At 45.3% G+C, this 25,364-nt stretch overlaps 1 protein-coding gene across 1 annotated transcript in view; it reads left to right on the top strand.

The window, feature by feature from the left end:
- PDE6D (phosphodiesterase 6D) overlaps window positions 1-25,364 on the top strand; it is a 52,167-nt gene that overhangs the window by 388 nt on the left and 26,415 nt on the right. The window lies entirely within an intron of this gene.

Below are 25,364 nucleotides of genomic sequence, written 5' to 3'. Positions count from 1 at the left end.
AGAGAGCCGGGGTGTTGGGGGAGGGAGAGTGGGAAACTGCCCCCCGAGGTTTCCGCGGCACGAGCGGGTGCCCCCCAAAGTAGTCTGAGTCTGACGAAGCGGGGCTTTCGAGCTCCCCCTGAATAGTATGGGGGTGCCCTAGTACTGTCCTCAGTGATAGTCCTGCCGCCTCCTCCCCCAGAGAGAGATGGAGGGGGCTGGGCGGCCACGCTGCCCCCCTCTAGCCCGGGCTCCTCAGCCCCCAAGTTTATTTCCCTTTAAATGCTCCTAAGGCCCGTGTGGTACCGGGCACCCGCGCTGGGTACTGTCCCGCTTTGGGCTGGGCTGGGCTCGTGTCGCCCTCCCCGCCTGGCCGTGCTGGGGGAGGGGGACGCCACACGGAGCTTCTCCGTCTCACTTGTGTCTGGGTCTCCCTGGCTTGGGCTCCCGGCAGTTCTCCACAGGTGCCAGCTGCCCCTGCCTAGGTATGGGATCTAAGAGCTCCTTTCTCCCCTGGGGGGGTGCCCGGGCTTTGTGGGGTAGGCCACAGACGGGCGCTGCTTCCCCCACCCCACCCTAGGCTTCCAGCTGGGGCTTCACCAGCTCCTGCCTCCGCTTTTCTCGGAATTGTCCAAAAACCACGGCCTTCCTGCCAAGGGACAGAAGCGTGAGGTGGACGGTGCGGCCCGGCCTCGGTCTCCTGGCTGTCACGGGCCTGGTCCCCCGTCACCAGCTTGGCCCTGGCTGGGGGTGAGCCCGTCACTGCGGCCAGCAACCAGGGTGTCACAGGTGGTTGTGAGCAGAGCAGCTTCTGTGCCAGCTTTGCTCAGAGAAGGCGAAGAATAAGGAGCTAAGACCCAGCGGCGGGGGCCGGGAGGGGCCGAACCTGTGGCCGCCTCTAGGCAAGAGGCCCGTGGTATGGGGCGTGCTGAGCCTGACCCACAGGGGGCCGGTCCGGAACAGGTACCAGCGGGCCGCACCTCGTAGCTCTGCGTGCCCGGTCTCTGAGGCCGAAAACCCGGCCCGTTGCTCGTAGGTAAAGATTGAATAGATGTCAGTGTGGTTAACCTGATGTTAAAACTGCCTCAGGCCCTCTTGGTATCCTTTCCTTAGAGATCTGCTATGACAGCCCTGTAGGCTCTGAGCAGTGGTAATGTAGGATTCCCACACACTTGGCTTCCATGAGCCTGTCCTCTATGGATCTCCTCCTACCCCCTTTATTCTTCCTTCTGAAGTTTTCTTTGCCAGATCTCCATCTTTCTCCCGCTTCTCTGTGTGAGTCCCTCTGGGCTTTGACCTGGGTCCTTTTTTTCTTTTCTCCCCCTTGTGATTTTATCAGCTCCCATGGGTTCAATTATCATCTCTTTGCTGAGGACTCTCTAATCTATAGATCTAGTTCTAATCTGTTGAATTTAAACCCAGCATGACCAAGTGCGTGTTAGAATGTTCAAAATGGAACTAATTCTTAACCCAGTTTCCCTCCAAACTTTCCTAACGTTTTAGCGGGTACCAATATCTTTCTAGTCATTCAGAGTTAGTCTTGTAGTTATTCGTTTAAAAAAAAGTTTATTGATGTCTTTTGTTTTTGCTTTTTTAATTGTCCAAGTTTTCCCCACTATCCCTTTTTGCTTTCCAGAAAGCCATCTCATATACCAAATAGTCTTTTTCAACAGACAAAAGGGGAGGGGTGTGTGGAATCCACATAACTGATGAATATATTTTTTAAATGTCAGAAAATATATATAACGTGTAACACCTACGGCCTTCCCACCTCCACAAAGAAATGGGTTTGGAATTTCCTCTTCTATTTCTTTATTCAAGTCATATTTGATCTTGATTTGATTTGATACATTCACTTTCATTTTGTGTCTGTCTGGTGTGTATATATATCAGTTCATAAATCTTCCCATCATCCTTCCATCAAGCTCTTTCCATGCTTCTCTGCATTTCTTACACCACAAGATTATTCCTTTACATTCACATACCACAAATTGTTTAATTGTTCCTCAGTCAATGTACCTTATTTCCAATTCTTTAATGTCACAAAAAGTGCGGCTATGAATACTTTGGTGTATATGGGGATTTTCTTCTTATCAGTGGATTCTTATCAAGGATGTCCTGGTCAAAGGATTTTAGGACAGTCATTCTGAGTTCTTTCTTACCCTCTCTGTATCCAGTTAGTTGTCAAGTTGTATAGATTCTACTTTCACAACATCTATCCCATCAGTTTTACTGTGTGCAGCTTGCATCTTAAATCTTATCGCCTTTAACCTGTACTATTGGCCTTCTGATTGGTGGTCTTGCTTACAATGTTCCCTCTAAAGTTCATCCTCCACAGAGTTGACAATTTGATATTCCGAAACCATAGACTTAACCTAAGTCATTCTTTTACTCCTCATTCCCTCTTGCCTCTAGGACAATTCAAAAATCCTTTCTTCCCTGGTATTAAAGCATCCTCCAATATGAAGGCCAGCTACCTTGACGGTCCTGCTTCTCATTACTCTTTGCCCATTCTCTCCTTCCAGTCAGGCTGTTCTTCTTCCTTGGTAAGGACATTGTATCTTCTGCTTCCATTAAGACTCTCACTGGTGCCCGGAGGGTTTGCCCCCCTCTCTGTGCCACTTAAAAACGACCAGATTAGGGTCTACTTCCTGCACATGGCCCTTCTTGGATTTTTCCCAATTGGTCCTCTCCTAAAATGATGATGTCTTTATTTCACAGTTGCTTTACCCTGTATGTGTTGCACCTTCTCCTCAGGAGATGATAAACTATTTGAAAAAATAAACCCTTTCCTCCATAGGATCCTGCATAGAATAGATGCTTGATTAATAAAAAATTAAGCAATTTAGTAATTAATCAAATTATAAGATAATTATTTTAAATTTAATTATTTTGCTATATCTTCTGAGCATGGTGTCTTTGACCAGATAACCTTCCACTTAAGATGTCCTTTTTTTTTTTTTAAAGTAGGCATTCAATTTGTTGCTTAGTTTGTTGTTGTTCAGTTGTCAGTTGTGTCCAATTCTTTGTCACCCCATTTGGGGTTTTCTTGGCAAAGATACTGACTAGAGTAGTTTGCCTTTTCTTCCTCTAGTTTGTTTTATAAATGAGGAAATTGAAGGTAAATGGGGTAAAGTGACTTGCTCAAAGTCACACAGCTAGTGAAGGTTGGAGGCCTGATTTGAATTCAGGAAAAAAATGAGTCTTCCTGATGCCAGACTTGGCACTCTTGTCTACGGGGCCACCAAATTGCTTATTGTTTAATGATATTTTCAAAATACTAAAAAAAAAAAAAATGCCTTTAAGGTTAATGTCTAGATTTTCCAGAATGTCCAGAAAAGGATAACTTAAAGAAATTTTCCGTTCCTTCCTGAGGTATAGCCTTAAATATCTTCAGTCCAGTTAGTTTTGGAATGCGTCTGTCCACTTAAGTGTAGAGGGAGTTTGGGAAATACAGAAGTTTTCATGAGTTTAAGTTGGATTGTCAAAAAATAATTGCACATACTTTGTAAGGAGTAGTGAAAGAAAGTACTTTCTCTACTACCCTAGAAAGAGAAGGGTCCCCAAGGGAGCTGTGAGCGCCCCCGAGCAAAGGCTCAGCCCCAGAGAGCTCCTCACTCGGGGATGCTCAGGTATCTGCAGGTGCTTCCAGAACCAAATTGCAGGGATTCTGTTAAGTGAAGCTTCTTGGGTTAAATAAGTAATGTTGGCTCCATCAAGATCAGGAGGTGGGGGGGCATGTGGCTTAGGCAAGCATGCATAGAGAAGCTGGGATGAGGCAGAGAAGGGACCGCAGCCCCTGGGGAGGAAGGACCGGAGGACATAAAAAGAGTAGGATATGGCAGTCACCGCTGCCTGAGCCCACCCTGGAAATCTGGCATGGCCAAGCCGCGGATTTCCACTTTTCATTCAAATAATGGTTGAAAACTCAGTGTTTGTTCCCTTGTTCCCCCTTGTCTTGTTCCCTTTTGCCCAGACTTAAAACTTCTGAGCCTTCCTCCCTTCCTCGAGCTTCTTTCTGCTCAGTCACTCCCAACTCCTGTGGGCTCTCACCTTGCCGTCTCTCCTGATCCTTCTCCTCCATGGAGCTTGGAGGGTTGGGCCTGGCGTTCAAAAGCCATCTTGGGTAAGTCACTTAACCTTGTCTGTTACACAGTAGTGGTGATGAGAGAGCCTGTTTCACAAGTTTATGGGAGGATCCAATGAGAGAATGTCAAGTGTTCAATAAGCCTTTAAGGCCGTATACATCTGAGCCGTTAATATTCTCCTTTCTATTCCATTTCTGTCCAAGCCCCAGTTACCTCCAGTTACCTGGAGTGGGTGATAACTTCCTCCATTTCTTAGGCCCTGCAGACACTGTTCTTCTGAAACATAGCTCTGGTACTTAAGCACACTCCCACTTAAAAGCACTCTATGGCTCCCCATTGCCAATTGATTACAGTTTGGTCTACTCCGTGTCACAGTCAAAACTATTTACAGACTGATCTTAACTTGGCTTTCTAGTCTTCTCTGTCCCCTTTTTCTCCTTCCTTGTTCCTCACTCTGGATTGCTCTTGTTACCTGCTTTTGATTCCATTTCCTGGAATGCCCTTCCCATCATCTCCTCTGTTCACAATGATGACATTCTTTAGGGTTCAGCCCAAATGGTACCTTGCCCATGAAGACTTCCTGAATTCCATTCTTCCCTCCTTCTCTGAATCCTGTAGATTATGGCTCTTAGCACATTCCGAGTTTTATACGGGGCTATGTGTGGCTCTGCATCTATTTGCATATATATGTATGAAGACAAGAACCAAGTTTTATCTTTTCCCCCAACTACATAATTAACATTAATAAATGGGGCTCGATTCTGCATCTGTAGGCCTGACTCCCAGCCTTCTGACAAGCTTAGCACCCCAACAGCAGATTGATTCTAGGTCCCCCAGTTGTAAACAGGAATCCCGAAGGAGGAAGGACTTTCAGAAGCCATGCAGCGACTTTACTGGAACATGAATCCCTTCTGACTTTCCTTACAAATGTTCTGGCATCTAGCCTCTATTCAAACATCCCTGAAAGAAAATTCCTGTTTTCTAAGGCTGCCCGTTCCATTTTCAGCTTGTTCTACTCATGAGAAACTCTTACTTGCAGCTGAAATCTAGATCTGGACTTGGGTTGAGAGGAACACCTATGTTCATATCCTTCCTTGGGCACTTGTTGGTTCTGGGGCCCTGGACAAAGTCTGTCTGCTGTCTGAGGTCGAGTGTCATCTTCCCAGCCAACTAGTGGCTTGGACTCAGTGGCCTCTGAGAGCCCTTATAGCATTAAAAATGTGATCCTCTGAACTTGAACCATTAGTTCTCGTCTTGTTCTCTGGAAGTGCACAGTGTCATTCTGGTCAATTCTTCTCTGTGACAGTTCTTCAACTATTTGAGAACAGTTATTTTATTTCCTTCTCTGCCCCCAAACTTTTTTTTCTCATTTTCTGAGCTTACCGTTCTTAGCTTTTTAAAAACCATTTGTCATAAGAAATGCTTTCTTGATTCTTCAAAATTCTAATCTCCACCTCTGGAAACACAATATTTAATGACTGTGGGAGAAAAAAGAAATAGCATCACAAAATAAATGATGATTAATACTGTTGAATTAGAATGAACCAAATCTAACTTCTTCTGTGATGTGGTGCACATTGGTAATCCCTATGATCCTTGATAATTTATAACACTTAAAACACACCAGTTTATAATATTTTAAAATAGGTACTTTGAAAAACAAATAGAGCTAAATTTCTCTTTCCTTCTTTTTCTCCCTTCTTAAGCATGAGCTAAACTTGAATTGTGATAATCCTGAAAACTAATTTTTGCACATAATTCTTGTCTCCTGGTTATAAATAAATTGATTTTTCCCCTAGGTGAAAATCTAATTTTTCCACCTCCCACTTTCTCTTTACCCCTATTGAGAAAGTAAGAAAAAATCCCTGTTACGCACATATATAACCAGACAAAACAAATTTCCCTATTGACCCTGTCTTAAAAAAATGTGTCTCTGTACCCTTAGTCTAGTACTCCTTTGTCAGATGATCTCTGGAGTCCTGGTTGGTCATTTCATTGATCAGCATTCATAAAATAATATTGTTATTGTATCCATATTCCTCTCGGTTCTGATCATTTCACGCTATTTCAATAAGGATAATAATATTTGCCTCCCAAGGTTGTTGTGAGGATCAAATGAGACAATATTTGTAAAGCAGTTTTCTTTTCTTTTTTTCCTTTTGGAAACAGCGATATTTTTTCTTGACCACAAGGTTGTCTCTAAAACAAAAGACCATCCTTTTAAATAGTATTTTTCCAGTGATTCTGTGTGACAATCATGAATCATATAGCAGTTTCTCAAGAATTAAGGTAGAGTGTCATGAGAAGGGCATGTGTGACATCAGTTGTACTATGTTACCAGTGAAGAATAGTGCACGAGAAGAAGCGCTTATGAAAGAATGGAAAAGGGATGGGTTGGCCACTCAATGAGAGAGAACGGTATTATTGGCCAGCCTGTGGGCTTCATTGCTGTCAATCACCTGTTAAGAAATTTGCAGGAAGGACCCCAAAACATTGAAACCTCAGCTTTTTTTTGGAAGGATACAGTCATTACACAGGAGTAGAATCCTAGAATTTAAGACGTCATAGAGACTGAAACAGTCGCTTAATGCAATCCAAACATGAAAGAAATCCCCATCCTAAATTACCTAACAAGTGGTCATCCAGCCTCTCATGGAAGACCTCACAATTTCTCAGGCAGTCCAATCCACTTTTAAATACCATTTTTCAAGCTGATTCCATTACATTCTTTTACTGCCATCAGTTTAGCCATTCCTCAAGTCATTGTAGAAGTTGTCTGAGGTATCTCCTCAGTTCCCACTACACACACATAAAAAAATATATATAGATATAGATATATGTATATATCTATATCTATATCTATCTATCTATATATATATATACTGCTATAGTTTTGTACATGTCTCTTTTTTCTTTCGTTAATCTCTTAGGGATATAGATCTATTAACAGTATTGCTGGGTCAGATGATATATGTAGCAGTTTACTAGCTTTGGGGGCATAGTTCCAAATTGCTTTCCAGAATAGCAGAACCAGTTTACAGCATTTGTCATTTTCCCTTTTTTCCTCCTTTGGCCAACTTTACCAATCTGATTAGTGTTTGGTGGAAACTGAGAGTTCTAATATTCATCTCTCTAATTATTAGTAATTTAGTGCATTTTTTTCCCATTTGTCTATAGCTAGCTTGGATTTCTTCCTCTTAATTCTACCTATTTAGATCCTATGAGTATTTGTCAATTGGAGAATAGCTTTAAATCTTAGACGTTTAAAGCACATCTTTAAAGTAAATCTTAGAAAAGCCCTTAGAGAAATTTGCCATTAAGATTTTTTTTTTTTTTTTTTTTTGCCCATTGACGTACTTTCCCCCCCTAATAGTAGCTGTCTTGGTTTTGTTTATGCAAAATCTTTTAAATTTTATATCTTTCATAAACTTCATTTGATGTAATCTCCCTAAAGTGACAATTTACCCCTTTGCTTTCTTTCTTTGAGAAGTGTGTGCTTTTACTTCTGAACTTTACTGGTTCTTATGAAGAAGCTATCTCGTTCATTACTTATCTCATTTTATCTTCCGCAGTGTCAGAACACCTAAAGTTTCTACATTAATATGCTTGGTGACTTCCTCTTAAATATATTTCTATCATAAGAAAAGCCTCAATGAAAAAAAATAAGAATAGTGCTTACAATGCCAAGTTAAGCACTTTGCAATTAAGATCTCATAAGAGGTCCACAACTCTGTGAGGTTGGTGCTCTTATGATCCCCATTTTACAGTTGAGAAAACGAAATCAGTCAAGTTAAATGACTCGCCCAAGGTTATACAGCTAGTGAGTGTCAAGAGTCTAGAATTGAACTCGGCTTTCTTACTCCCTGCCCAGTGCCTTGTGCACTCTTCCTCAGGGTTTTCAGGAAGAAATAAAATGAATGATTTTCAGGAGAGGCACTAAGAGACGAGACTGGATTTTCTAACAAAATTCTGTGAGGGTTTCTCTAGCTCCTGACATCTTTTTCATTGTATGTTCAGGTATCTGCTCTTTCCTCCCATTCACTGCTGCCCTCCTCACTTTGACTTCTTCCCTCTCTCCCTCGTAATTTGGTTTCTAGCAATCCCACAATGTCAAAAATATTCTCACAAAGACTACCAGGGAAGTCTTTTAAAGATACTTTATTGTTTCTTAAACATTACTTGCATATTCCATAGATTCCTCCCTGCACTAAGTAAGCGGAGTCAGGCACAACCTCCAGGCAGCCACCCCCGGGCCGGGCCTGGAAATGCGAGCATCGCTTCATCCTACGGGGCAGCTTTCTTCAGAGCCAGGTCAGGGGGTCTTTGCTCAGTCCTCTTCCTCCTCCTTGACTCTCAGAGACAATTCACCCCCGCTTAATTATTGTAGTTATTGATATTTTCTTGATTCCCTCTTTTTCTTAACCCCCTTTAATTTCAGTATTTCCCTTTTTAAATTATCTCCTAATCTTATATATGTATATATATATATATATAGAGAGAGAGAGAGAGAGAGAGAGAGAGAGAGTGTGTGTGTGTGTGTGTGTGTGTGTGTGTGTGTGTGTGTGTGTGTGTGTGTGTTTGCTGTTAGATTGTAAACTTTTTGAGAGTAGGGACCATTTTATGTCTCTTTTTGTCTCCACAGTGTGTAGCACAGTGTCTGACGCATAGGGGATACTTCATGTTGATTAACTGTCTGATCTCTTTTGGGTAATATGATTTGTGATTTTCTCCCCAAACTTTTTAGGATTCTCCTCTTTTCTCAGATACTTGAGAATTGACCCTTCGATATACTTAAAATTGTGTTATCTAGTGTGATATTCAAACTTTTTTAGGAGTCAGAGCCTCTGAAGGGTTTCTGCCCCAGCCATGAGGTAATGAGGAGGCCCAAGGTTAGATGAGGAGGGGCAGGGACAGGTTTTCTGCGTGGTCCCTAAGGGAGCTGCTGCTTTGGGTGCCTGGCTAGTGGTGAGGTGGTAACTTCCTTGAGTGGATCCCTCATTCAGAAGAGGATGTTAGGGCAGAAGGGCAGGGAACGTTGTGGTAGAGTCAGGTCTTCCGAGTGGTCTGAAAACCCCTTTGCTGGAAGTTTGCAACCTCTTCCCACCCTTCCCATTGTCCTCGAGGTCATGTGAAGTGCAGAAGAGGAGGCGTGTAGGGGGCTAAGCTTCCTTTGTCTACATGTACCTGATCAGGGACCCTTGAATCTTCGCTGTAGGACATCTTCTGGCTACAGCAAGCCAAGGAAGGCCTGGGAGTCGTGGTCAGATGTGTTGCCACTGTTCCTGTTGGGAAAAATTTGGTTATAGACAGCTTCTCCATCTTCCCAGTTTGGTTCTCATCCTCTATAGCAAAGGTATTGAGTCTGATGCGTCTGTACCCCCACTCTCAGTGCCTCCCAGATGAAATGTAACTGGGAAGGGGTTCACCAAAGAAATAAAAACTTATAGTAAAACATGGTAACATTACATTTGAAAACTAAAGTCATTGGCAGCCTATAAGAGTTGTCTGTAGGGATGAGTGGTCCCCAGTTCTATTTGTCTTCCCCCTCATTGCTTTATACAACTGCCAATTTGGTCTGTGTTGTTTCTCCTGCTCAGAAACTTTCAGTGCCTATAGGAGAAAATAAGTATTCTGTACATCTGGATGAAATTCTGTACTCTTGGTCGTAGGATTGTTCATCATCCTTAGGGGAAAAACAAGGAGGGCTGGGTCCTTTCCCAAAACATGATTCCATTTATTTTCATGTGATTTTGGTCAGTCTGCTAGCTGTGAAAATTACTTTATGAGTAAGAAAATATAGTTTAAGATTGAGAGGGTGAATTGACCTTGGTTGGAGGTTAATTTTTGCCTTAAACATACATATATCCAGTCTTCTAGGAAATGGGGTCAAATGCCTCTTCCTAAGATCCCATCTGAAGCTCAGAAAAAGCTTGGAGTAATTTTTGATGCTGTTTTTCCCCCCAGTGTGGGCTGCTTTTGTTTTGCTCTTATGGAAAAGGCTTTGAATGTTGCTGGAGCTATCTCTGAGTGATTAATTCAGTTGCAGAAAAGTGGGAAAAGCCTGTAATTTCAGGACTATAGCAAAGGGATTGAAGAAAATTATTTCAACATCTCTCCTGCTCAGGATCTGTTGTTTTTGCCAACCAGATGGTCAAGGAAACCTGTCCTTACCTGCTCTTTCCTTATGTACATGTGAGATATAAGGAGATTACCTGCTTCCCTTTGGTTTAGAAGTCCCGGTGTAAGCAGCATGTGGGAAACAGGACTAAAATACCCAATATAGAATTCAGGCATTAGAAATTAAGTTAAAAGGAAATAATCAGAGAGCATTCCTCTTATGGAGTGTGATTTCTTTGGTTAGAGAAAGGGAACATTGAAAGATTATATCTCGTGAGAAAGCAAGAGGGCCTAAGGCTTGAGCATTCTAGAATTTAATATAATGAAAGCAGAGAACATTACCTGGACCCAAAGGTTTGGGTTTGCTTCTAAGCCATTGCTTTAAGAGATGAAGAAGCCCGAAATCTTTCCTTGAAATGCATAGAGAGTAAATAAAATAGCTATATTATCTTGCTGGGATGGAGTGAGCAGCCAGGAAGGGGCCATCAAGGATACTGTGGCCCACAGAGTCCTTGGAAAGTTATTGTCAAGTGATGGAGGTTAAAGGGCAGATGGACTGAAGCTTAGATTGGCTCCAGAGGCCGAGGGGCAGGAAAAAGAGAGGGTCTCGGGTTGGTGGTGGGCTTCCTACTCTGGCCTCCAGAGAGTCAGTGCACTTCAGTCAGTTCAGATGCAGTAAATTCAGCCAACATTTGTAAATGCACATGGTGTGCTGGGCCCTAGTGGGCTGGGCTGGGCTCAGAGGCAAGGACCCTCCCTTCAAATATCCGGGCTTTGGTCCCTCAGGTCTTCAGGGATGCTAAGCTGCAGGGAAGTACCTGGTCACCAGTGGTTCACTAGAGATCACAGGGTGGGAAAAAACAACATGAGCTGGTTGGGGGAGGAAGGGGCCAAGCCCTGGGGCTCCAGTGACCTTCCTGCCCTCAACAAACTTAGGCTTTTCAGGGGCTGAGGGGAATGGGAGAGTACGGAAGGGAGTGATGGCCCCAGAAAAGAAAGAGGGACAGTGTCAGAGTGGGGAGGGAGCACTTGCAGCTGGAGGGATGAACTCATGCTGTTCATATTTGGTGGTCGCAATCAATGGCAGGCCTAGGACCAGGGTTAGAGCTTGAGGAGTCCAGGCCGGCCCGTCAGACCCAGCTGTGCTGTCAGGGGGGCGGCTGGTCACCCACATGCTTCAGCAGCTTTCCCCTCTCCCTGGAAGTGGCTGCACAGGAAGTCCAGCCAGAGCTTGGCTGCAGGAGAACCTAGTTCTAGCCTTCCTTTGGGGTCGGGGAAGCCTCCCTAGCATCGAGGTAACGACCCCACTTCTCTGGGGGAAGCCCATCCAGGCCTGGAGAAGGACACGAGTTCTGGCGACACAGAAGGGACTGAAACGTCCTTGTCCTTTACTTCAACGGCTCCCTTAGAGCCAGACTCTGGGCAGGGATAGGGAGGAGGCGGCCTGCAGAGAGGCTGGCCAGGCAGTGATGGAGTCCGGGCCTGGGAGAGAGGCTTTGGGAGATTGAAGAAGAGGAACTCGTGACTCAAGGGACGCAGGGAGTCGGCAGCAAAGAAGGCAGCTGGGCCTTGGAGGCACCAGACCAGAGGGAAAGGAGGCCTCTGGGCCTGGAGCAAGGCAGGCAAAGGGTGGGATGGGGAGGCCCCTCCAGGGACTGTGGGCGGTGACCCGCTGGGCTGCAGACAGTCTTGGGGGAGAGTGCGGTGCACTAGGAGACGCCTGGTTTGGTTCTGTCCGAGTCTTGTCGAGGCAGGTAGAGTGTGGATGAAGCGGTCTGTCCTTCAGATCCCAAGGATTGTGCAGAGCGCCTTGCTTTTGATTAGCTTGTGGTGCGGGGAAATAGGAGGGGCTCACCTGAGGTGCACAGAGAGCCTTTGACCCAGGGAGATTCCTGTAGGATGTGGCTCCCGAGCTGAGCTGGAGAGGGCAGGCTTCAGACGGATGGGAGGGAGAAGGCGGCTCTCATTTGTGCAGCAGTTAAGGTCTGCCAAGCACTTTACGTGTTCTCTTACTGGATCCTCTGAAGGGTCTGCAGAGAAAGGGGAAACTGAGGCCAGGAGGTTAAAGAACATGTGCAGGGTCACACAGCTAGGACTGTATTCCTGCCTTCAGGTTCAGCACCATCCACTGCACCACCTGGCTGCCTCCAGAGAACATAGGCCTGTAGGAATGCATGGGGGCAGGAGATGGCAGGCAAAGAGTACCTCCTAGACCTGAGTTCTAATCTGATATCAGACACTTAACACTGCCTAGCTGTGTGACCCTGGCCAAGTCACTTGGCCCCAGTTGCCTCAACAAAACAAACCAAAAAAAGTACCTCCTAGTTCAGTTGAATGGGAAAGTTGAGTTGGGGGTTGGGATGATGTGAAATAAGACTGGAAAGGGAGGTGGGAGCCAGGTGGGGGAGGGTCTTCAGCACCAGCTTGAGGAATTTCTCACCTCTAAGTAATAGGGGACCATGGAAGGATTTGCACAGGGAAGGAACCAGGTCTGTGCGCTAGGAAGATGATTTGGTGCGAGATTCTCGGTAGAGAGAAGCTGTCGTGTGATTGGAGGCAGAGCCCGAGGAGACTGAGATCACAGTCTTCTGCCCACTAAAATGGGGGTGAAGGCCCTTGTGAGGATTAAATGGAGTCCTCAGTGGGGAAGAGAGACTTTGATGTGAGCAGGCCTCCCTCGCAGTGTAGGTGGGGACTTCCTCTGCAGAGGTTGCCTCCCAGAGGGCCCTGGGGTCTCCAGCCAGCACTTGAACCCAGTTCTTGGTTTTAAGGTTCACTTCCTGCCCACTAGGCCAGCTTCTTCTTTAGTTAAAAAAAAAAAGTCTTCGCCAACGTAAGATGTTGTTGTTGACCTTGTTTGAAAGCGCCGGGTCTGTTTCCACTTAGGAAGTGCTGGGTTTTTCTAAAGTTCCGGAGTGGTTCGTGAAGCTGTTTGCTCCCTTAGACACTTCCAGGCTGAGGTGCCCCAGAACAAACCACAGCTCTGAGCTGTGCCCGAGAGGGCGGCGCAGAGATACTGACATTTCAGAGCCTGTGAACCTCCTTAAAGTGAAATGTCTTCAGCTTATTTTTTTTCTTAATTGAAGACTTTTTATAGATTCATCATCTTCCACAACTCAATGTTTCTTTTTTAAACCGGGTAATTTTCAGATCATGAATCCTTAGAAATCTCTCAATCTGGATAGTGTACACGGCTCAAGGGAGCCTCCATATGCCACCAAATTAAATGATTTGCTTCTTCATCTGAAGGAATCGGTGGCCAGGTCTCTGGGGAGCTTCTAGTTCTGGCCCCTGGGATAGGCCAGTGGCTTTTCCCGGGGAAATAAAATTGCCGAGCCCCCTGCAGTTTCTGAGGGCTCCGTACTGGGTGTGTCTATTCCAGAGCGTTCCTCCCTGACCCCTGATGCCCAACTGAATGTGTCCCTGGAGTATTAAACCCATTAGATAAAGAATGTCTTTCTGTTTGGTTTTCTCAGTGAGGGGAAGATTGCTACTCATGTTTCAAACAGGGAGCTTTTTCTGTTTCACGAATCATTTGCCTTAACTTGTTTTCCCAGGCTAGATCAAGCATTGATTGTGTTCTTTCCCAGTCTGGTATTTTTACTCTGGCCAAGTACTGTTTAGCGAGGGCATCTGTAGCAGATTACATTCACTTGTCATAAGGACTTAAATTTCACATGGACTGAATTCTGGTTTCCCAGAGCTCCGGCCATCTGTAGTTCCTCAAGCTGTCCCCAGTTAACAGGATAAGATGGCAGAGGGAGGTCCGGCCGAGCGCCGACCGTGGGAGACGAGGTTGGAGTTAATGCATCTGACGAGATGGGAGGAACGCTTTCTGCCTGCCCTTCCGGGGATCCTCTGATGCTGCCGTTTTTGGAGGGAGCTGCTGCCGGTGTTAGTCAAACATCAGAGTCCTTGACGGAGAATTATCACCAAGCTGCCGTCCCTCCCAGGCTCCTCCTGTATGCTAGGCTCTGTGCTAAGCGTGTCTCATTTAATCCTCCTAACAACCTGGGTAGAGGGAGAGGCTATTATTATCCCCACTTTACAATTGAGGAAATTGAGGCGAACAGGTTTTGGTTTTGGTTTTGGGTTTTTTTACCTCTGACTTGCTAAGTGAGATGAGATTTGAACTTGGGTTTTCTGACTCCAGACAGGTCTAGCTCTGCAGCCATTGGGCCACCTAACTTTCCCTGTAGATCATGAGCTAGAGACAACATTATGGTGCCATGGCATCATTTAAATGTCCTTTTCTTCTCGGTGTCACAGAAGGCAGTGAAAAGTAAAGATAAATTAGGCTGGCCTCTAGAAAGGATCTCTTTCAAAATAGTGAAGTCTGGAAACAAAGGCCATTTTTGTTCTGCAACACATTCAAGCCTGCAAAATGGTTGCGCTCTAAGGCCCGATTTCCAGCCCGTTCATCTTTTGTTCCTGTGTCCCTGTTTTAAACCATTGACCGAAGAGTCCAGGAAAACTTGCTTTGTTTCTGAAAACCTTAATTGTTTTTACTTGGTGGTTTCAGAATTTAAATGGGTTAGAGAGTACAGACATGGCATCCTTGCTTGGGCCACACAGCTCTGTCTGTGTCCTTGGGGCCTTGTTGTCCTTGTGGAGCTGAGCACTATATAAACTTGAGAATCCTTCTTGTCCCTAAGTTTGTCCTTCAATAAGGAGGCAGAGAAGGGTGGTGAATAGTGCTGACCTTCCGATCAAGACCAGGGTTCAAATCCAAACCTAATTTCATGTTTTTGCATGCATAAAATGGGAAGAATGATCATAATTGTAGTACTTAAACCATAGCATTGTTGGGAGACTTGAGTGAAATAATACGTGCAAAGAACAGTGTTATATGTAAATGTCTGTTATCAGTGTTACTAGAATAATATGCTGACGGTCTCATCAGGAAAGGCCAGAGCCATAAGATGTCTAGGTTATGGTAAGGCATTTCTCTAGACCTGTATGGTGACTTTCTTTATAGATGACACTGAGAGTCATAGGATGGATAATAAGCAAATTTGGAAACTCTGATCAAGTGTGCCCAAAGCATGTTAATCAGTGTATTAGTGTCAACTCTGCTGGTATTCTATAGGGCTTTGTCCTTGGCCCTAATCTCTTCGGTGATTTTGTCAGGGACTTGGATTAAAACATGAACGGCATGCCGATAAATTGTACCCATGAGGCATAGCTGGGAGGACAGCCGATGCGCCGAGCGAAAGCTTTTGGATCCAACAAGCTCTTTGTGGAAATGATGGCCCGAAGGAAAGAAAATGAACTGGATGTTTGGATAGATCCTTGACTTGATTGAATTGTACCATTTTGTTCTTTGGGAACTTTGAAGAGCAGTTTTAGGGGCCAGAAAGCAGATTACCCGAGAGTGAGATGTGAGTAGGAGGAGAGAGAGTGGAGAGGTTGGGTGTCGATGGCTTTTTCTAAGAATTTGGCTGCGAAAAGAAGAAGTGGTAGTGACTAATAATTTGAGGGGGTGATGAGGTCAAGTGAGAGCTTTTTAAAGTTGGGAGAAAACCTGGGCACGTGTAAAGGCTGTGGCCAAGGAGCCCATGGCCAAGGAGAAGTTGAGGATTTGAGGGAGGCAATAAAGAGAGAAGGTAAGGGCAGTGGGATTGAGGCCACAATGAGAGAGGTTGGCTTTGGTAAGGAAAAGAGTCATCCTTTCCTGAGAAACTGGAGCTGGGGAGGTGATGAGGAATGATGGCAGACTTGTGAGGTCCAGAAAAAGGGAGGAGGGGGCAGCTGGATGGTACAGTGGACAGAGTCAGGAGCACTTGAATTTAAATATGGGTCAGACACTTAACAAGCACTGGCTGTGTGACCCTGGCCAAGCCACTTAACCCAACTGCCTCACCAAACAAATAACACAGAATAAGGGAGGAGAGAAAGCTTAGGGAGAGAGGGAGGGGATTGATTTTCTCAGTAATGTAGAAGAGATCTGCTAAAAGAGGATTTCGGAAAGGAAGGTTTTAGTAACTGCTATAGAAAGTGAGAGGAAAGTGAGAAAAAGGGGGGAAAAAAAGGCACAGGCATATAACGATGGGTTGAAATTAGATCATTTAAATTTGTAGCGGACCTAATCAAGGCAAGAAGTTATAAGAAGTGCTCTCAGCTACGTGGACAACATAGGGAGCAACTCTTAATCCCTGGAGCTGCTACAGTGGAATTGGCTGGCTCTACAATTAGGAATTCTGAAGGCCAGACAGCTGTTTATTGGAAATGTTGAAGAAGGGCTTTGTGCTTCAGGGAAGGCTCGGCCTAGGTGGCCTCCGAGGCTCCCTTCATCTTCTGTGAGTCTGAAAATATGCTTGCAGGCAGTGCTTCAAGGAAGCCCAGGTGATTAAATTCTCCGTGCTCTCCTCAGCTCTCTTCAGGCCGATCCAGAAAAAACTTTCCCAAGAAGCAAGCCTTGATGAGAAACTTGAAGGAGTCATTTGTCAAAGGCGACCTTGAAAATGGGTGGAAAGGTGGAAGAGAGGAACAAAGAGACGTATTTTTAATGGCAGTCACGGAAGTGGGTCACGGTGAGATGGAAGTGATCTCCTGGGACGGAGGAATAGAAAAGAAAGCAAAAAGGGAGACCTTGGAGTCGTCTGCTCTAATGCGTCAGCCACTTTTATAATAATGCCATTATTATAATGGCGGGCATCTGTATGGCACAATGCTAGATCCTCACGGCAGCTGGAAGCGCATTCATCAAGCACTCTGAGCCTGGTTATTCCCAATTCATAGATTAAAAAACTGAGACTGAGACTAACCATAGTCATGTAGCTGGTAAGCTCATATCTGACACTGTGACCCCGTTTGGGATTTTCTTGGCAGAGATACTGGAATGGTTTGCCATTTCCTTCTCCAGCCCATTTTACAGACAAGGAAACTGAGGTAGGCAGGGCTGACTTAGCTAGTAATTGTCTGAGGCTGGATCTGGGGCTCCGGGTACAGCAGCACCACCTAGTCGCCCTCCTTTCAAAGACAGAGCAGCCCAAAGTGAGCTCAGTTCTCAGGTCAGTCCGGCGCCGGGGCCAGCAGACCCCCCCAGACCTTCCTGGTCCTGTTGTGCCTCCTACCTCCCATCTCTGCTCAGCTTACAAGCCCCTTCTGAGAGGCTCCGTCAGGTCCCGCTCTCAAGTCTCAGTGAGTGACGACTAGGGTGTCCCCGGCGTCTCTCAGTCCGCTGGCCAGCCAGAGAGGAAGCAGGTTCATCTCAGCCACCCCCCAACAGCTCTTTGTGATCACTGCTCCCTTTTCTAAATAGTCATAAACCGTCCCTCTGGTGACCTAGAACTTTTCTAGGAGTCACAGTTAAGCTCTCAGCCAGTTTCACTCCCTTCCCTCCCCCTGCCCCGAGGCAATTGGGGTTAAGTGACTTGCCCAGGGTCACACAGCCTGGAAGTGTTAAGTGTCTGAGGTCAGATTTGAACTCGGGTCCTCCTGACTTCAGGGCTGGTGCTCTATCCACTGCGCCCCCCTAGCTGCCCCATCCCTTCCCTTGTTGGAAAGCTGCCCTGTTCCTGGGCTGCATCTTGCTTTCCCCATGAGCCTGACATGCTTCCTAACCCTGTTGGCCATTTTGAGGGCCCAGGGCCAGGGGGTCAGGTAGTTGAGGAGCTTTCTTACTTCTCTGCTGATCTTAGACCCCAAAACTTCAGCAGCCACTTTTGTTGGGTCTTCCCCAGAAGAGAACTGAAGCAAACTAAAGATCGAGCAGCTCTGCCTTTTCTGGGACTCCTAATCCCCTCTCCCCATTTGACAGAGGAGGGACCTGAGGCCGGCAGTGGCAGGGCTGGCCCTTGGACCCTCAGACTCTGTGGCTCTAGCCTCTCCTAGCACACACTGGGGGCCCTTCCCTCCTTTGAGATAATTAAGACATTAAAGAATTGGGGAAATTACTAATGGGAGTTGGAGTTTAGATCCTTCTGTGACCGCACAGCCCGTCTCTTCCTCTCTTGCCCGAATGCCAAGGGCATGTTGGCAGAAAGGGCCTCCCTTGCTTGGCTTTCCCATCTCTCCCTGTATTCCCTCTGCTCTTTGCCTTGGGGAGGAGCCGCCCTCCCGGGAGGCGCCATGCTGCTGGGGGCCACAAGCTTCTTCTCCAAAGGCTGCTTTCAAATGACGCTGGTGGCGTTCTCCAGAGAGCATCCAGGCCATGCAGGGCACTGGCTTTTAGCAACAGCAAACTAACAGACTTGAGAGGTAAATGTTCTTTAAAGTTTGAATCCAAGAGAAAGAAAAGCAGGAGTGGAAGTGAGAAATCTGGGACCCAGGCACTGCGTCTGCAGGGATGAACTCATTTGGTTAGTGCAGGAACATGACCTTATGGAGGATTTGGTTTGCTAAATTTAAACATTTATTCAGATGGTTCACAATTCACTGAGAGTGTTTCAGTGTTTTTAATTGTTTTTCCAGTGGGAGCCAGAAACTCCCAAACTGCATCAAACCCGTCTTTTAGTTTGGGGCCAGTTTGTGAGAAGACAAAATCATGAACAAAAGAAACTCATCCTTTTGGTAAACCAAAGCAGGGCACTGCCTTCCGTCCTCTGGCCTGGTTAAAAAGGAATGAAGCCGGGATGGGGGGCGGAGGGGTGAGGGAAAAATGCAGAAAGGGACAAAAAAGACTGAGTCAAGACTAATTTGAGATTTGTGACCCCTGACCTTTGTCTGAAGAGTTCCTGACTCTGTTTCCTCTGCTCTGTGTTTATTATCCTCTTCAAGATTGTGAGGTTTGAGGAGATGCTGAGGTCAAGAACAAGGGTTTCCAGCTTCTCACATGCTGGTTACTTTCTGGTTTTGCAGTGTCTTCAGTCACCAATCTTTCTGAAATGGTTAGCGGGTATCAGGGACTCAATGCTGGGGGACATAAAGAAAGTTTTCAAGTATATGCAAGATACGGTGGATCAGGCAGCTGAGGAAGGGCAAGGGCTTTGAGCCCTTGTTGGAGGAGACCTGGGACTCTGAGAGGCAGAGGGAGGATGCTCCAGGTGTGGAACATGGTGTCATGGGTGAGGAACGGCAAACAGGCCAGTCCTGAAGGGTTGAGTCATGTATGGGAGTGAAGAAGGGAAGAAGGGGTCAGGTGGTTATAGCATTAAATCACATCCTGGAGATAATAGGGAGCCATGGGAGTTGATTGGTGGGAGAGCCAGCTTGGAACATCCTGTCAGCAGCTGGGGACATGGGCCTAGAGATCTGAGAGTCATCTGTGTGGAGGTGATGCTTCTGACCCGTGGGAGACAGTGAGAGATCACAAATGGAATAAGGAGGAGAAAAAGAAAAGAGGGGGTGGCAGGCCTTGGGGGTCTCCAGCTAATGCCATGGGGGAAGATGGAGCAAAGGAAACTGGAACAAAAGCAGCCATTTGGAGGAGAGGCAAGAAGACAGAGCCCAGCGGGAGAGGGTGAACCGCAGGGCCAAATACTTACATGGGAAGGACAAGAAGGCCGAAAATGGAGGCAAGGGCGTTAGATTTGGCCGTTATATAATTCCTATCAAGTAACTTTTCTATATTTCCAAACACGTCATCTTTTTCTGACTTACTTTTAAAAAATGAAGGGATTTATGGAGGCAGTAATTAGGAGGAATCAAAAATGGCTCCAGAATTTTTGTCATCTTGTTACAGAAGGAAAGTGCTGGTCGAATGGCAGACAGCAATCCTGAATTGAACATCAAACAGCGCAAGGTGGCCCAAAGCATTTATTCATTCTGCTTTTATTTTATTTTTCTTTCTGAACTCAAACGGCAAGTGGGCAGGGTTCAACAAAAGGATGATTTTTCACAAAGTTACGAACAACCAGAGCTTATTGTTCTTAAACCTGTAGTTTTCAAAGCTGGCCTGCTCGTACTCCTTTCTGGCCTGTTTTTCTCTCTTGGATATTTATTTTTTTAATTAAAAAGCATTTAAAGTCTGCTCTCCTCCCAGCCCTCCTCACTCTACTCTCTTAACATTTAAAAGGCTTTTTCTAATGTCACATCCCCATGCCTTTTCATCATGAAGGATCATAGAGATGGGAGGAATCTTTCACATAACAGATAAGGGAATCGAGGTTAAGAAACCTGACTGGTTCACACAGCTGGTCAAGGTGTGATTTCCATCTAAATATTCTTGACTCCAGATCAAACTGCCGGCCATTTGCACTCCCTTGATGGCAGAGACCCTCACACTGCTTGGCACACAGCTCCTGCACCGGCCCTCAATCAGTGTCTAATGAAAAAGTGTCATTCAGATTTCTTCATTTCTGAACCGAAAAACCCAAAGCAGCAGAAATTGCTTAGTAATATTCTTTCTGTTTGTCTCTGAAGTCTTCAACTTGATGTTCTTCTGGGATCGTAAGCTGAAACTCTTACATCTTCTGAAGCAGTTGCTCCATAGGGAATATTTAACATAGGAGCTGAGCCCATGTCAAAGCTGTGCCCTGGCTCCTGAGGCGGAACCAAGGCAGGCTCTGCCCTTCCAGAGCTTCCCCTCTCTGCTTTTACATCAGAAACTAGAAGTGTCCAGAGAAATGCACGTCAAGAAGCAGTAGAGTTAGATGCTTTATTTGCCTTAGACATTTTTTCCATTAATTTCTCTAAAAGTCTTTCTAATACAAAATCTAGTTTTTCAGAGAAAAGAAGTCCTTGAAACAGAAGTCCTTTCCCTTCTCATTTTTCTCGACATCTTTGTGGAAACTTGTTAATATTTTATAAACATAAAGAATGATAGAGAGGCCTTTGCTCTCTGAGCACTGAGGAGAGCCAGGGTTTATGCGGGAGTGTTCAAATTCAGGGTTTTGTTTTTCCTGAGCTTGAAGGGAAGCAACATGTTGCTTGTTGTTGACTCCTACAGGCGGTGCCTGGGAGACCGATTCCTCTGGGATTTCCTCCTGGGCCCTTCTGGGGAATGGATGAAAAGGAGCTCTTCATTGGAACCACTTTGGCTCTGTAGTTGCATTGTGGCTCCCAAGCATCTTGTGGGCTGATTTCTAGGGACAGAGTGGGCAGAGAAATGAATGGGGAAAGGAGATGGGACATTAGGATGAAGGCCCAGCATTTCTCATAAATTGCTGTGGAAACTTGGGGAAGTTAGTCCACCTCTCAGGGTGCCTTTTTTCTTTCTCTGTAAATGAGTGGGTCTGTTAGATGGTCACTAAATGCTATAATTTCTAATCCAGGGCTTCTTAAACTTTTTCTACTTGTGACCCCTTTTTGCCCAAGAAATTGTGACCCTGGGTATATAGGTATATAAAATGGCTATGTAAATCAAACATCTATTGATAGTTATAATTATAATTTTGCAGTCTCCACAGTCAGATACGGAGTTGAAAACCACGGTTTAAGAGTGGAGTAGTCCACCCTTTTATTTTAAAAATGAGGAAGCTGGAATCTAAAGAGCTAAGTAACATGGTCCAGATCCCACATTGGACAGTGACCCATTTTACAGAATCTTTCTTGGCGTCTTTGTGGAATAGATGGGGAAATAATAAGCCTAATGATGGCACCTTTAGGCAGGTGCAGAGGTGTTTGAACAACTTTGTACAACGTGTTAATTCCTGGAGTACAGTTGCTAGGGGCCGGCCACAAGCCTCTGTTCTTTAATGAAGATATAAAAGACATTTGTATATTCAAAGTGTTAAGTGCTAAAGTCACAAATCCAAGTTAACAGTACAAAGTTTAATGAGGATAAATGTGAACTTGTACATTTGGAGTAAAAAAAAAAAAAAAAAAGCCCAAGTTGCTATAAGTCTTGGGGGAAACAGTTGGGGAAAGTAGCTGGATTGGGGCCAAGAGACCTTGGTTTAAACCAGGGGTCCTGAAACTATGCCCGCGGGCCAGATGCTGCAGCTGAGGATGTTTATCCCCCTCACCCAAGGCTATGAAGTTTCTTTATTTAAAGGCCCACAAAACAAAGTTTTTGTTTTTACTATAGTCCAGCCCTCCAACAGTCTGAGGGACAATGAACTGGCCCCCTATTTAAAAAGTTTGAGGACCCCTTTAAAACATCCTTTGTTTCTCCAACTGTTTGCCTCAATGGGTCTCAGTTTGCCTTCTGTGAAGTGGCTCACACTGATAACTTCTGAGATCTTTCAGCTGTAAGTCTGTGTTCCATTGACCACAGCATTAAAATCTGTGGTTTCACACGGTGGCTGTGTGAGGCGGAAACCATATTAAGTCAAGACTGGAAGAAAGCATTTTCTATTTGACTAAGGCCTAAATGAAATGAAAAAGGCTAAGGAAACTTACCAGTCTCTCCTCATTTCTGTCTTCCCCATTTTACCTCAGAAAGCAAATGCTGAACCATGTATTTGTCTCTGGGGGTCATCTGTGATCCTCTGCCTGTCCATCCCCTACCTAAGAAATCAGTGTTTAAAATGAAATCATTTATATGAAAAAAAAATCTTTCGTGAAAACATGATTTCTCTCCTACTCAAAGAAGAGAAACAAGAAAGAAATACTCTGTTCCCTTGTTCTGACTTCCGAGCAAGTCAGGGCTCCCCAAATGGAGAAAGGCTGCGATGAATTTCTAACATTGCTTAGAGGAGAGCAACCAGGCTGTCCTGTGAGAACTGGAAAGGTGCAGACCCTGTGAAAACATGGCGGCTATCTCAAAATATCTGAAGAGCTCTCGAGGGAGAGAGAGGAACCTGACCTTGTTCCATTGAGCCCCACAGACAGCTGGGTGCACTGTGAGTGACTGAAGTTAGGCGGATGTCAGGAAGATCTTCCCCATGGAGAGCTCCAGAGTAGAGAAGGTTCTTCCAGAGGCTACAGGGGTCATGGGCAAAGACCAGAGGAGCATTTAGCAGGTACAGCAGGTGCAGGAGATTCTTTTCAAGAACAGGTTGTATTAGATGCCCATTGACAGCTCTATCAATGCCAGAATTCTGTGGTTTTGTAGCTCAGTCGCAATGCTCTTTGCGATTTTTGTCTTGATTTCATTTCCAGTTAAGTTGAATGTGATGCAAAATAAAATACATACGATGACCAAATCCGTAAGAATTTATTCCGTTTTTTTAAGTCTTGGAGCTTGTTCTAAGGGATGAGAAGCATAGTATTAGGCAGTTTGGCAGTTGGTGACCCATGATTAGACAGAAATCGTTCATGGGAACGCTCTCTATAGACCTTTGATGAGGTCACATGAGGCCTTTGTACCTCTTCAGCAGTAGTGTTTTCTTAACCTTTTGAATCTTTGAAATTGAACTTGGTTTATCTCTCTGAGAGCCCATTTCTATTGTGTCTTTAAGGCATCATGTGTCTTAAGGCAGGAGCCTAGATTTCTAAATCTTGTTGTCAAATCTTTATGCCTAGAGTGGCTACAGATGTGGGCTTAATTTGCGCCATCTCCCGTTGGTTGTACTTTAAGGAGAGCTGATATCTTCCTTTTGGGTTCCCTTGTTTCTTCCTACAGGCTTGGGTGTTTTGAGTTAAGTTTGGACAAACCAGAAAGAAATAGGGTCCTGAAAATTTCAAAATCGTGTGATGGTACCTCTTTGCTATCTGATATGATGCAGGAAAGCCAACTGCATGCCCCCCCCCTTTCCCTGTTCCCTCCGGCCTCTAGAAGTACATATAATCCCACAAGTTCCCAAAAATAATGTCTGCTTGTAATACCGGGCCAGTGAGAAGAGAGGCCTCTTGCCAAGTGGTCATTTTTTAACAGAAGAACTGCAGTTGAAGGATTTTTCAGTGAATCTTTTAAGGACCAACTTGACAAAAGGCTTATTGGTCATATTTGTGCTCAGTCTAGTTTTTACCCTACCTGAATCAGTGTAAGAAAGTTTGAAACAAAAAGGCTCCTTAAATTGTTCTCAAAGCTAGACTCCAAGAAAAGGCAGACATCAGTATCTATTGAGGAAAATGGTAATCGATGATTGGCTCTTCGACAGTCTTTGATTTCTTTCCACCATTCCACCGCTCATCCCATTGTCAGACTAAGGGCCAAAATCTTCAGGGACTTCTCACTGCCTGCCATTGGGGGCCCTCCTCAGAGCTGCCCAGTCCCACTTTTCCAGCCTTATCTAATTATCAGTGTCCTCCCCATGGTCTAATGGTGATTTTTGCTTTGATCCGGTTAGGCCGCTTGCTGCCTTCCGAGCACACTCTGTGCCACCTTGTCTGCACGGCTTTGCTTACACAGCATTGTAGGCCTAAGAGTCTTTCTGTCTTCTTTTTGCTTGGTGGGAAGCTCGTCTCCAATGCTTCTCCTCCCAGCATCCTCCCTGGTTCTCCCACTCTCTGGGGTGTTTGTGGTCCTTGTGCACTCAAGTCGTACACCTCACTCCAGTGAGATCATCTCTGAAAAGTACTTTACTGCCCATGTCAGACATTGCCTCTACACCAGATGCTCCGTGAAGGCAGGTGCCCTGTCTTGTCCACTTTCTGAGAGCATTTGGCGCTGTAATCGCCGCAGAATAGGATCCTGGGATCATAGATTTAGAATTGGAAGGGGAAATCAGCAAGTCCAACAATCTCATTTCACATCTGGAGAAATGGAGACAGGTGGCTTGTCCAGGGTCACAGAGCCCAGCGTTGAGGGGCTGAAGCAGGTCATTCTGACTCCTGGGTCTCCACTACCCCAGAGATGTCAGCTCTGGTATCAAACTCTGAATGGTATTAGAATATATTAGGCAATGTTTAACAAAACAAAAATACGATCCAGCCGAGAGAGCGCGGCTTTCCAAGTCAATATGGCAGGGAGCCATGTCTGTCTGTCTGACGCCCCTGCCCTCTAGGGCTCTGCCCTTGATGAGGAGTGTTTATTGCCCTTAGTTACCAGCGTGCAAATCAGTGAGCACCTATGTGCAGTGAAAGCCAGTAACATTGAGAGCTTTAACGAGGCTGACATCTCGCTTACATCTCTGCAGGCCGGCCACCTACCTGACTGCTCCAGTAACCCTCTGGGTCCCAAAATACACACGAGTTAAGTTTTGGCGTCTCCCCTATAAAACATCACTCATCAGTTACCAGTAATAGTGCAGTGGAAAAGCTCTAGCCTGCTGTCAGAAGACCTGAATTCAAATCCACTCTCGGACACCACTTTCTGTGTGTTCATAAAGAGTTGGACACAACTGAAACGACTCAGCCACAAAGTATTTCTTGAACAGCCACACGTGGTGTGACATTGTTACATGATCTCTTTTATGTCCATCTTTCTGCTTTTCAAGGGGGCCCAAAAAATCTCTTTTTGGCTTCAAATTC

The sequence above is a fragment of the Antechinus flavipes genome, chromosome 4 (genome assembly GCF_016432865.1).
Source record: "Antechinus flavipes isolate AdamAnt ecotype Samford, QLD, Australia chromosome 4, AdamAnt_v2, whole genome shotgun sequence".
Lineage (NCBI taxonomy): Eukaryota > Metazoa > Chordata > Mammalia > Dasyuromorphia > Dasyuridae > Antechinus > Antechinus flavipes.
Note: the sequence above shows the minus strand (reverse complement) of the source record. Positions and strands in the feature narration are given on the sequence as shown.